Genomic DNA, 11832 nt, shown 5'->3' with positions numbered 1-11832 from the left:
TGGTTATTTCATCAAAGTTGAATGAAATTAGGGCTTTTATAAAAAGGAATTTCATGGAGGGGCTGATTGTGTTTAATGCTCCATATTCAATAAAAATTAGGGCTTTTTATCCCGTCTTCTGTTTTGAAGGATGAAGTAACTAACGAAAGCAGATAGAGTGTGCAAACGAATCGTCGGCAGTCAAGAAGGAGGCATGAAGATGGCTGCGAGGTCCGACGGATTCCGATCGATTGCAGGCGGAGGTTGCGTCTCCGGGGACGACAAGACCGAAGGGGAGGAAGGGAGGAGCAGCGAGGCTTTCTTCCTGCTCCGATGATGATGTGCGAGGAGGGAAAGGGGAGAACTGAATCGCCTGATGCGATGCGAGCAGAAGAGAAGGAGAGCGAGGGCAAAGGAGGTCCGATGGGGGTCCGGTCGATCAGCAGCACGTCGCAGGTGGTGTGTTGGGCAGCGGAGCTCGACGGGAAGAAGAAATGAAGGTTGTGAGCGGTGTTGCTCCGATCGGTAACAGGTGATCTTCTTGCTTTTTTCGTTTGTCTTGACAGAATTCGATCGGGGGAAAGGGTGTTTGGGTTTATTGTTTCACAGGGGAAGAAGGAACGAAAAACGAAGGTGGAATCGAGGTAGAAACGAGAGATAGATTGAGATCAGCGAGAGAGTAATGGGAGAAACCATTCCCTTCTCATTTGGGGTTTTTTTTTTTTTTTTTTTTTTTTTTTTTTTTGTGGCAAAAAAAAAAAAAAAAAAAAAAAAACCTTCGGAGTGTTTATTGTACTTTAATAATCTTGGAAGGATTTTTGGTTAATTTGTATAAATCATTTTGGTTAAACTTGTAGTGTTCATTTTTAGCCATTTTGGTTAAACTTGTAGTGTTCATTTTAGCCAAGTATATACTCCTTGAATTGAATTAGTTTAATGAGTATGTATTGGTGTGTTGGTTTAATTAGGTATGTATTGGTATATATTTCTAATAGATTTAATGTAAACCTTTTGTTTTAATAATACTGTATGTATGTGTATATTGGTTGTAGACATTTTACCATGTACACAATATTTATACACTATCATATTAAGAGTTTATAATAAGAGTTTTTAATGCATGTTTGTGAGATACATATAGATTCGAGATTTGTACATAATTAGTGTCCAATATGTGGCATATACTGTTAATTGGTATTTGGAAATTGTACATAACATATATAAATATTTCTATATTTAGTAATATGTACAGATTACGATCATTTAAAGTTTATTAATATATTATTTATTGTATAATTTGTAAAATCTATAATAACTTATCTACAATTGATCACAAGTTATCAATATGAATGGTTATACTCAAATATATAAAAATATAATATTATCTCTATCGTTGAATCTCACATTTGTTGGATTGGATAATAATATATTATTTCCCGATTGTATTGTCAATAATTGAAATCATAGCGAAATTAGTAGTTTAATGTTTCGCGATTAATAAAACTGAAAAAGTCTGGTTTTTCAAATCTTATAAATATTTTTACTAAAAATATTTCAAATACGAAATTAAATATTAGGCTATAGCCTGAGTCCAAAAATGTTTTCGAAATTTTCATTTGAGATGTGCAAGTCCCTCAACGGATAAAAACGGTTTTAGCGGTTTTAAGAAAATCAGTATTATACTGGTTTTGGATGCTTAAGACGATCGTAACTTTTGCATACGAACTTCGTTTTGGACGTTCTTTATATTTTTGGAATCAAGGAAACACGTAGTATGAGACTTGAATGTTTGTATTACTCACAACTGCTTAATACAAAATTTCAGTTTTTCAAACGTATTCCCAAGGTTGCAATTTAACTTGTTTGATTTGTTTGTTAGATTACACATTTGGAATTAGTATAGCATTTGGTATCTTATATTAGTTGAACTATAGCATTTGGTATCTTATATTAGTTGAACTATAACATTTGGTATCTTATATTAGTTGAACTGGACTCATTTAAATTATAAAAAAAAATGCACTCAATTGTGAACTTGACCGTTCACAGTCTTTGACCTAAATTATGGGATGTCGCAATGTTAAGCGGGTTCGCATGATTATTCACATCTTATTTGTGATCTTTGGCATCCCAGTCACAAATTGAAGAGCATAATTGAGATTAAACATGCCGTTGAAAAGTTCAATGAATCTCAAATGATTTAGGAATTTCATATTAGATTAAAATTGGTAGATTGCGTAAAAAGAATTTGCAATTAGACTACGACACCCTTCTTATTAATTTCGAATTGCATTATTGGATCCTAGCCTTGAATATTAACTTGGGTTGAAATATTAAGGAATTAAATCAACTAACTAAAATCTTGTCTCTTGTTTTAGATGTCTGGAAATGGCGATCTTCCTCCTCTTCCAACAATTCACCACTTCACTCTTTTGGTTATACTTTCAAAATACAAGCTCACTAGTCCTAACTACATAGACTGGCCGCCAAATTTGAAAATGACGTTGAGATATGAGAACAAAGAGTATGTTCTAGACACTCCAGTTCCTGAAACCAACAAATAATATGCTATTATTGAAGAAATGGTTGAATATAACCAACATGTTGACGACGCATCAAAGTTCACTTGCATTATGATTGCAACTATGGCACCTGAGCTCCAAAAGACTTATGAGGACTATTATCCTTATACAATGAATCAAGCTTTCTTTAAATATTTTCTCAAGAAAGCTAGACAAGAGCGCTAGAAAGTCATCAAGGCCCTCATGGCATGGAATTTGAAAGATGGGAGATCTTTTTGCGTTCATGTGTAGAAAATTAAGAGGCATGTAGAAAGATTGGAGAAGCTCAACGTGAAATTTAATAAGGAGCTTGCCATTGACATGGAGCTAAAGTCCTTACCTAGTAGTTATGATCAGTTCATCTTGACCTATCATTTGTAAAATATCGAGACCATGTTGATTGAGATTCACAATTTATTATAGACAACTAAGCAGGAATGAAGAAGTCTCATTCTAATAATGTTGCAAATGCCTCGGTCATAACCATCCAACAAGGAAAAGGTAAGAAGAAAATGTTGGATAAGGTGTCTAAGTCCATAACTATTTCTGGTATGCACTTGACCCGACCCGACATGGTCCATTTGGGTTGCATGGCATCATGCATTTGGATAAACTAAATGAGAGAAGTAACACTTGTGGTTTATTAATATATTATAAGTTCTAATATATTAATAGTATTATTTAATTAGTATTGATCAAGAATTAATTTGGAATTAATTAAGTGATCAAAAGATGACTAATGAAATATATGGGTTGATTATGTAAATAATCCATAACTTGTATAGTGGGCTAAAAGGCTCCATGGATTATCAAGTTGGGTTAGACCCATAGGATGCTCCATGGATGCTCCATTAGAGTTACAAACCCATGGGTCATGGAAATGAAGAGTCATGACACATTAGGGTTTACATGGTGTAACCCTAGATGTGTCACACTATATAAGGAACATGTTATCTACCAAAATCAGCTACACTAAGAATATAAGGGGGCTAGGCTGATTTTACAATTGTGTGCATTCTCTCAAAAGTCATTCCAAAAGAATTTGGTGTTGTGTGAAGCATTTGAGGCATCACACTTGGGGTGCTAGGCTCACAAGGTTTCAAGGAATCAAAATCAACTACAAGGTATGTAATTCTAGCCATATTTTTAGAATAAAAGTTCGCCATGTATGCTAGATAGGATAATGAACATTGGAAATCATATTTTGCATGTATTTTAGACAAACATAGATCCAAGGTTTTCTAGGGTTGCATGTACACTTAGGGGTGTTAGAATGCTCAAAACCATTCAGTGGTATCAGAGACTAGGCTTGTTTGTGAATACTTGATGCAAAATAGTGTTGAAAATCAATTTTTTGCTGTCTACACAAGGGACTCGACGAGTCCATGGGGAGGACTCGACAAGTTTAAGTGAAAATGCAACCAACTCGGCGAGTCAGTTTGTGCACTCGATGAGTTGGCCATGCAGAATGCATAAATTCGATTTGTGCTGCTGGAAATGGACTAGAAACATTACCCTAAACTGTTTTGGTGTTACAAAACTTGTTTTAGATGGTGTAATGGTTGTTCTAATCCATTTACAATGGCTAATATCAATTTTTCATGATTATATGTGTTCATATGTTCTTGAAATTTTGATATGAATGTTCATGTTCTTATGAGATCTTAATAGATCATAGAAGTTACTTGTTTATATGATTAATTCATGATCTTGATGTGTTTTAATGGAGTCCATAACTTGTCCTCAAGTTATGGATAACCAAAAGTCTCTTTGTGTTAAAAGCCATTAAAAGAACACATAAGTTATAAAATGAAGAGTCTTCATTTTAATAACTCATAAATTATGAATGTGAAAGGTTTTGTAAAGTTACAAAACTTGCCCTCAAGTTTTGGAACATGTAAAGTCACTTAATAAACTTTAGTTCCAACCCTTAGAATTTTAAAAGTTAAAATTCAACCCTTATACTTTATAATATTATAAGTTAATAATATATATATGTATAAGATCAAGCCGTCTTACCGCTAGTACGCCTTATTCACGAAGCCGGTATTTAAGGGGGGTATAAGGTTGTTGCCTATAAAATGGCAACTTAATGGGTGTCCACTCTCACCCACCGCTTCCTTGATCGGTGGAGGGTCGTTAGCCGAACGGGTAGGACAAGGACTTATAAACTTTCATTAAAAGTATAATGAATATTATAAAGTAACTAAATTTTTTATTAAATTCCCAATCTTAGTTACTTTAGGAAAAATGGGAATCATGTGCTAATCCATGAAATTACACTTTACACTTTGTTTAAGCAGTTGGTGGAGCGTGTGTGGTTAACCGGCACACTAACTTAGACTTAACAAGGTAGGTAAAGGGTGACTTAAGGTTTATCATAGGATCGGTGGAGCATGTGTGGTTAACCGGCACATCGATTGAGTGATGAATTTTAAGGGTACCAAGTGATTTGCATGGTTACTTCACACCTCGTTTTGTGATCCTCGGTATCCCAATCACAAAACTTGGAGGGCACACTCGAGATTGAAACATGCCTTTGAAAAGTTCATTGAATCTCAAAAGAATCTAGGAATTTCTAAGAACCAACTAAAAACCTAATATTTATATTTCATTTTTCATGGTGGAAATTGGTGAATCGTCATTCACCTACCTTTCAAATATGTTATAGCTTGGATTATGGCATACCTCTTCTAAGTTATAATATGTTGTGATTTGATCCTAGCCTTAATATTACATTTGGGTGCTTTATTAAGGACTCTCTTAATATCTAAACTAATCTTGTTCTCTTCTTTTCAGATGTCTTCCAACAACATTGCTTCTGGCTCAAACCCTACCAGCTCCTTTTCCCTCATGAACCTATGTGGGAGGGTCATCTTCAATGGTTCCAACTTTATGGATTGGATCCGGAAGATCAGGATGGTGATTCGTTACGAGGACAAGGAATATGTCCTCGATAAGGAGCTAAAGGAGATCGATGAGACCACTGCTACTCCACAGGAGGTCGCTGACTTCCAGACTCATGAAAGAGATGCCACTTTGGCATGCATCATGATGGCCACCATGACAGCAGAACTCCAAAAGTCCTATGAGGACTTCTACCCTTTTGAAATGCACTAATATATGATGGAAAAATACCATCAGAGTGCTCGTCAAGAGCGGTAAGAAATAATTTGCTCCATGATAACAACCAGGATGAAGGACGGAGATTCCGTCACGAGCCACATGCAGAAAATGCAAAGGTATGTGGATTGTTTGCTGAAGCTTAATGTGAACTTCCCTGAGGAGCTTGCAATAGATATCATTTTGCACTCCTTAGCCTCGTGATATGATCATTTCCGCATGACATACCACATGAATAAGGAAGAAGTCACACTCAGCAAACTTCAGGGACTCCTCAAGACCACAGAAACAGGTCTTAAAGGTAAGTCAGTTGTTAACACTCCTACTCCTACTCCAAACTCCGCCCCTGTCTTGGCAATCGGGAAAGATAGAGGGAAGAAGAGGAAGAGGTCTTCGAAGGGTACCAAGGCTAGGACCCTTGATGGCTCTTCTTCAAGTGGAACCAAGAAAGGTTACGTCACTCCTTCTTCTGACCCAAAAGAGGCTGAGTGCTTCTATTGCCATGAAAAGTCACATTGGAAGCGGAACTGCCCAAAGTACCAGCAAGATGTGAAGGACGGGAAAGTTAAATCCAACCATGCAGGTATTTACACTATCTTATCTAATAACTCACCATATTCTAACTCTTGGGTCCTTGATACCGGTTGCGGTATTCATATTTGTTCTAATTTGCAGGGACTAAGAAGAAGTGAGAATGTGGAGCATGGAAGAATAAACTTAATCATGGGGAATAGGAAAGCTTTACCTGTCACCAAGATTGGAGTTTACACTCTATCGCTAAGTAGTGGGTTTAGTTTAGATTTGAATAAATGTTGTTACTCGCCAGAAATGGCAAGAAATATTATTTCCTTTCATGCATTGTATAAACAAGGTTTTACCTTTTCATTTGATAATGAAGTTGTTTCGATTAATGCTTTCTTTAATAATGTCCTTTATTTTAAATCATTACCTTGTGATGGTGTGTATGAAACTGTATCTGTTGTAGATAACATAGGAAATAATGTATTGTGTATTGATTCAGTTAATGATAATAACATGGATAAAGCATCATTATATCATTGTCGTCTTAGACATATAAACAAGAAACGCATAGGCCAACTCCAAAGGGATGGAGTTTTGGAATCATTTGACCTAAAGTCAGATGATAATTGCGAATCATGCTTACTTGGAAAAATGACAAAGTCACCCTTCACAGGTTCTTGTGAAAGGGGTGAAGGTTTGTTAGATCTTGTACACACGGATGTGTTTGGACCCTTCAAACATGCCGCAAGGGATGCTAATTGTTATTATTTAACTTTCACTTATGATTACAGTACATATGGATATGTCTACTTAATCAAGCATAAGTCAGAGACTTTTGAAAGGTTTAAAGAGTTTAAACAGGAAGTCGAGAATCAATTGGGCAGGAACATTAAGATGCTTCGATCCGATCGAGGTGGTGAGTATCTTAGTTCAGAGTTCCTCAACTATCTTAGGGAATGTGGGATTGTCTCACAATTGACACCTCCCAGGACACCGCAGTTGATTGGTGTTGCTGAGAGGTGTAATCGAACCTTGTTGGATATGGTTCGTTCGATGATGAGTCGAGCTTCACTACCAATCTCATTTTGGGGGTATTCCTTAGAGACTGCCGCCCATATCCTTAATCTAGTCCCTACAAAGAAAGTTGCCAAAACTCCTCATGAAATGTGGACTGGTAAAGTACCCAAACTAGACCACATTAAGATTTTGGGTTGCAAGGCTTTCATGAGACGCGAGACTCATGATAAGATCGAAACTCGAAGTGAGAGGTGTATTTTCATCGGCTACCCCTAGACATCCTTTGGTTACCTCTTCTACAGACCTAGTGAAAATGTGGTCTTTGTAGCTAGGAGGGCTGTCTTGAGAGAGAGAGAGAGGGGGAGAGAGAGAGAGTTCATAAGCCAAGGAAAAAGTGGGAGGCAAGTTGACCTTGAAGAAATTCAAGATTCAAGTGGTGAAGGAACTTCAAACCCTAGCACTCAACTTGAGTAGGAAACTCCTGTTGAGCCAATTGAAAGGTCTGTACCTCTGAGGCGTTCCATGAGAGTTAGGAATGCACCTGAGCATTACTATGGATTCCATATTACTGCAGAAGGTGATACACTTATCAGTGATGAGACACTGATAGGTATGGATGAACCTAACAGTTACGCAGAAGCCAGTGCAGGCCCCGAGTCAGCCAAGTGGAAAGAGGCAATGGACAGCGAGATAAAGTCCATGTATGACAATCAAGTTTGGAACTTTGTTGACAATGTACCAGGTCGTAAGACAGTTGGGTGCAAATGGATCTTCAAGAAGAAGACCGACATGGATGGTAATGTACATACTTATAAGGCACGACTAGTTGCAAAGGGCTTATCTCAAACTCCAGGAGTTGATTATGATGAGACCTTTTCTCCAGTAGCCAAGATTAAGTCTATTAGGATTATGTTAGCCATAGTTGCATTTCATGACTATGAAATACGGCAGATGGATGTCAAAACCACTTTCCTTAATGGAAAGTTGGCTGAGGATGTTTACATGAGTCAGCCAGAGGGTTTTGTCAATACTAAGTACCCTAATAGACTGTGTAAGCTTGAGAAATCCATTTATGGATTAAAGCAAGCACCTCACAGATGGAATCTTTTCTTTGATGAGAAAGTCAAAGAGTTTGGCTTTTCTAGGAGTGAAGATGAATCTTGTATATATGTCAAGGCTAGTAGGAGTATAGTTAGCTTTTTGGTATTGTATGTGGATGACATACTACTCATAGGAAATGACATCCCAACTCTGCAGGAAGTTAAGTCCTGGCTTGGGAAGTGTTTCTCTATGAAGGACCTAGGAGAAGATGCATATATTCTAGGGATAAGGATCTTGAGAGACCGGAGTAAAAGACTAATTGGACTTAGTCAGAATACCTACTTGGATAAGGTGTTGAAGAGGTTCTGCATGCAGGACTCCAAGAAAGGAGAGTTACCCATCCAAAGTAACGCCAGATTGAGTAAGACACAAAGCCCGAGTACTGAGGCTAAGATAGCAGAAATGAGTCGAGTACCTTATGCTTCTGCTTTAGGATCGATTATGTATGCTATGACATGCACTCGACCTGATGTAGCCTTTGCTTTAAGCATGGTTAGCAAGTATCATGGGAACCCTAGAAAGGCACACTAGACTGCGATAAAGAATATCCTCAAGTACCTACGGAGGACTAAGGACTGGGTCCTTACCCTTGGTGGGAGTGAGGACTTGAGAGTTGTAGGGTATAGTGATGCTAGATTTCAAACTGACAGGGATAACTTCCGCTCTTAGTCAGGCTGGGTCTTTACCTTAAACGGAGGAGCAATTTCTTGGAAGAGTTCCAAGCAATAAACTGTGGCTGATTCAACTTGCGAATCAGAGTATATAGCAGAAAGCGAGGCAGCAAAGGAGGCGATATGGCTGAAGAACTTCATTGGAGACCTTGGAGTTGTGTCAGATATAAAGGAGCCTATGGAAATTTTCTGTGATAGTGAAAGTATTGTTGCCTTAGCTAAAGAACCAAGGGATCACGGGAGATCCAGACACATCGACAGAAAATATCACTTTATTAGACATCGCATAGAAGAAGGACTCCTCATGGCAAAAGAGGTTATCATCGGATGAGAATCCAGCAGATCCCCTCACGAAGGGACTGACTCAGGTTAAGCATCTCCAGCATGCTCGGAGCATAGGGCTGAAGGATGACATTAGTTTTAGTAGTTAGATAATTTTGAAATTTGTAAAGTGTAATTGACATTTGACGATGAATAAAAGTTGTGTTTATTTATGAGTAAAGTGTTGCTATCTCTAGTCAATCGTTTACTATATTTCTTTTGCATGTTTTGACTTCCAGAATAATTATGTTTGGTATATCATATTATTCGAATCTCCACAGTCGGTCATATGTTGGAAGTAGGTAAGAATCAAGACTGTCATGAGATGGTTGCAGAGGTCTAAGTTGTTGGACATGGCTACAACACTCATGAGTGTTCATAAGTTCTGAGCATTGGACTCAACCCACGCTCACTGGTATCACTTCATGGAATTTACCTCGAGTGATCTTGAGATGGTAACATCATATAAGTCTTCAAACCTAGAGATATGATTTGTTGCCTATGAGTTGGTTATGCATTGATTGTATGAAAACGCATTGGTAACTCGATGTTATAAAACGTGCTTTTGTGTATAATTCAAGAAGTAGTAGAGCAAACATATGAGTCGAAGTTTATATGTTCCTTCTTGTATTAGAAGCTGATATCTGGGCCCCTCGATGATTTTGTTTTGACCTATGTACCAGGCTCGGTCAGAACTAAATTGATGTGTTCAATTAAGTTCTTTGTCAAACAAATCGGAAATCGGGAAACAAACTGTTGGACAATAAGTAAGACATTGTTCCATGTATTTGTCCGGCTGATACCTAGAACAGAGGATTATGTGATCACTTATCTTAAATAGTGTATCAATATTTTCTCAGTTCTGAGAAACCTTGTAAGAGCTACGATTGCTAATCGGTTCATGAAGTATTACAGTTATAGTTATTAGACTTATTCAAGTGGGAGACTGTTGGATAAGGTGTCTAAGTCCATAACTATTTCTGGTATGTACTTGACCCGACCCGGCATGGTCCATTTGGGTTGCATGGCATCATGCATTTGGAGAGACTACATGAGAGAAATAACACTTGTGGTTTATTAATATATTATAAGTTCTAATATATTAATAGTATTATTTAATTAGTATTGATCAAGAATTAATTAAGTGATCAAAAGATGACTAATTAAATATATGGGTTGATTATGTAAATCATCTATAACTTGTATAGTGGGCTAAAAGGCTCCATGCATTATCAAGTTGGGTTAAACCCATAGGATGCTCCATGGGAGTTAAAAACCCATGGGTCATGGAAATGAAGAGTCATGACACATTAGGGTTTAAATGGTGTAACCCTAGATGTGTCACACTATATAAGGAACATGCTATCTACCAAAATCTACTACACTAAGAATATAAGGGGGCTAGGCCGATTTTACAAGTGTGTGTATTCTCTCAAAAGTCATTCCAAAAGCATTTGGTGTTGTGTGAAGCATTTGAGGCATCACACTTGGGGTGCTAGGCTCACAAGGTTTCAATGAATCAAAATCAACTACAAGGTATGTAATTCTAGCCATCTTTTTAGAATAAAAGTTCCCCATGTATGCTAGATAGGATTATGAACCTTGGAAATCATATTTTGCATGTATTTTAGACAAACATAGATCAAAGGTTTTCAAGGGTTGCATGTACACTTAGGGGTGTTAGAATGCTCAAAACCCTTCAAAAAATGCTTATTCCCAACCCAAGCAGAAAGGAAAAGCCGACAGTGGAGAGTCTAGTGGGTCAAAGGAAAAGCCTAACTTCGATACTCCACCTATTGCAGACCCCAAAAGAGGCTATGTGCTTTCATTGTGCGCAAAAGGGCCATTGGAGAAGATGTTGCCCCAAGTACCTCCAAGAAGTGAAAGAAGCTAAGGACAAAGTTTATGTCTCTTCTGGTACGTTCTCTATTCAAATCAATAACACTTGTATTTAAAATTCTTGGGTCCTTGATACGAGATGTGGTTTCCACATTTGTTCTAGTATACAAGGGCTAAATAAAAGTGAAGAGGTCAAGCATGAGAAGCTAAACATGATCATGTGGAATAGGCGAAAGTCGGTTGTTACCAGGAATGGGACATATAATCTCATGTTTGATAGTGTTAGGATTGATTTAAACGATTGTTGCTATTCACCAGAAATGGCTCGAAGCATTATTTCATTTCATGCTTTATTTAGACAAGGATTACATTATGGTTTTGATAATAATGTTGGTATAATTTTTGTTTATCATAATGGAGCATATATTTTCAAAGCTTATCCTTGTGATGATGTGTATGAAACCATTGTTCATGTGAATTATTTAGGAAATAATGTTAATAACATTAATTCTTCCAAGAGTTTAGACAAAGCATGTTTATGGAATTTTCATCTTGGGCACATCAACAAGAAATGCATCGCCCAACTTCAAAATGATGGAGTGTTGAAATTTTTTCACCTAAAATTAGATGATGAATGTTAATATTGTTTTTTTGGGAAAGACGACTAAGTTACCTTTCACTGGTACTTGTGAAAGAGG

This window comes from Lactuca serriola, chromosome 6 (genome assembly GCF_051521515.1).
Source record: "Lactuca serriola cultivar US96UC23 chromosome 6, Lser_US96UC23_V15, whole genome shotgun sequence".
NCBI classification, from domain to species: Eukaryota; Viridiplantae; Streptophyta; class Magnoliopsida; order Asterales; family Asteraceae; genus Lactuca; species Lactuca serriola.
This window is presented reverse-complemented; position numbering follows the sequence as displayed.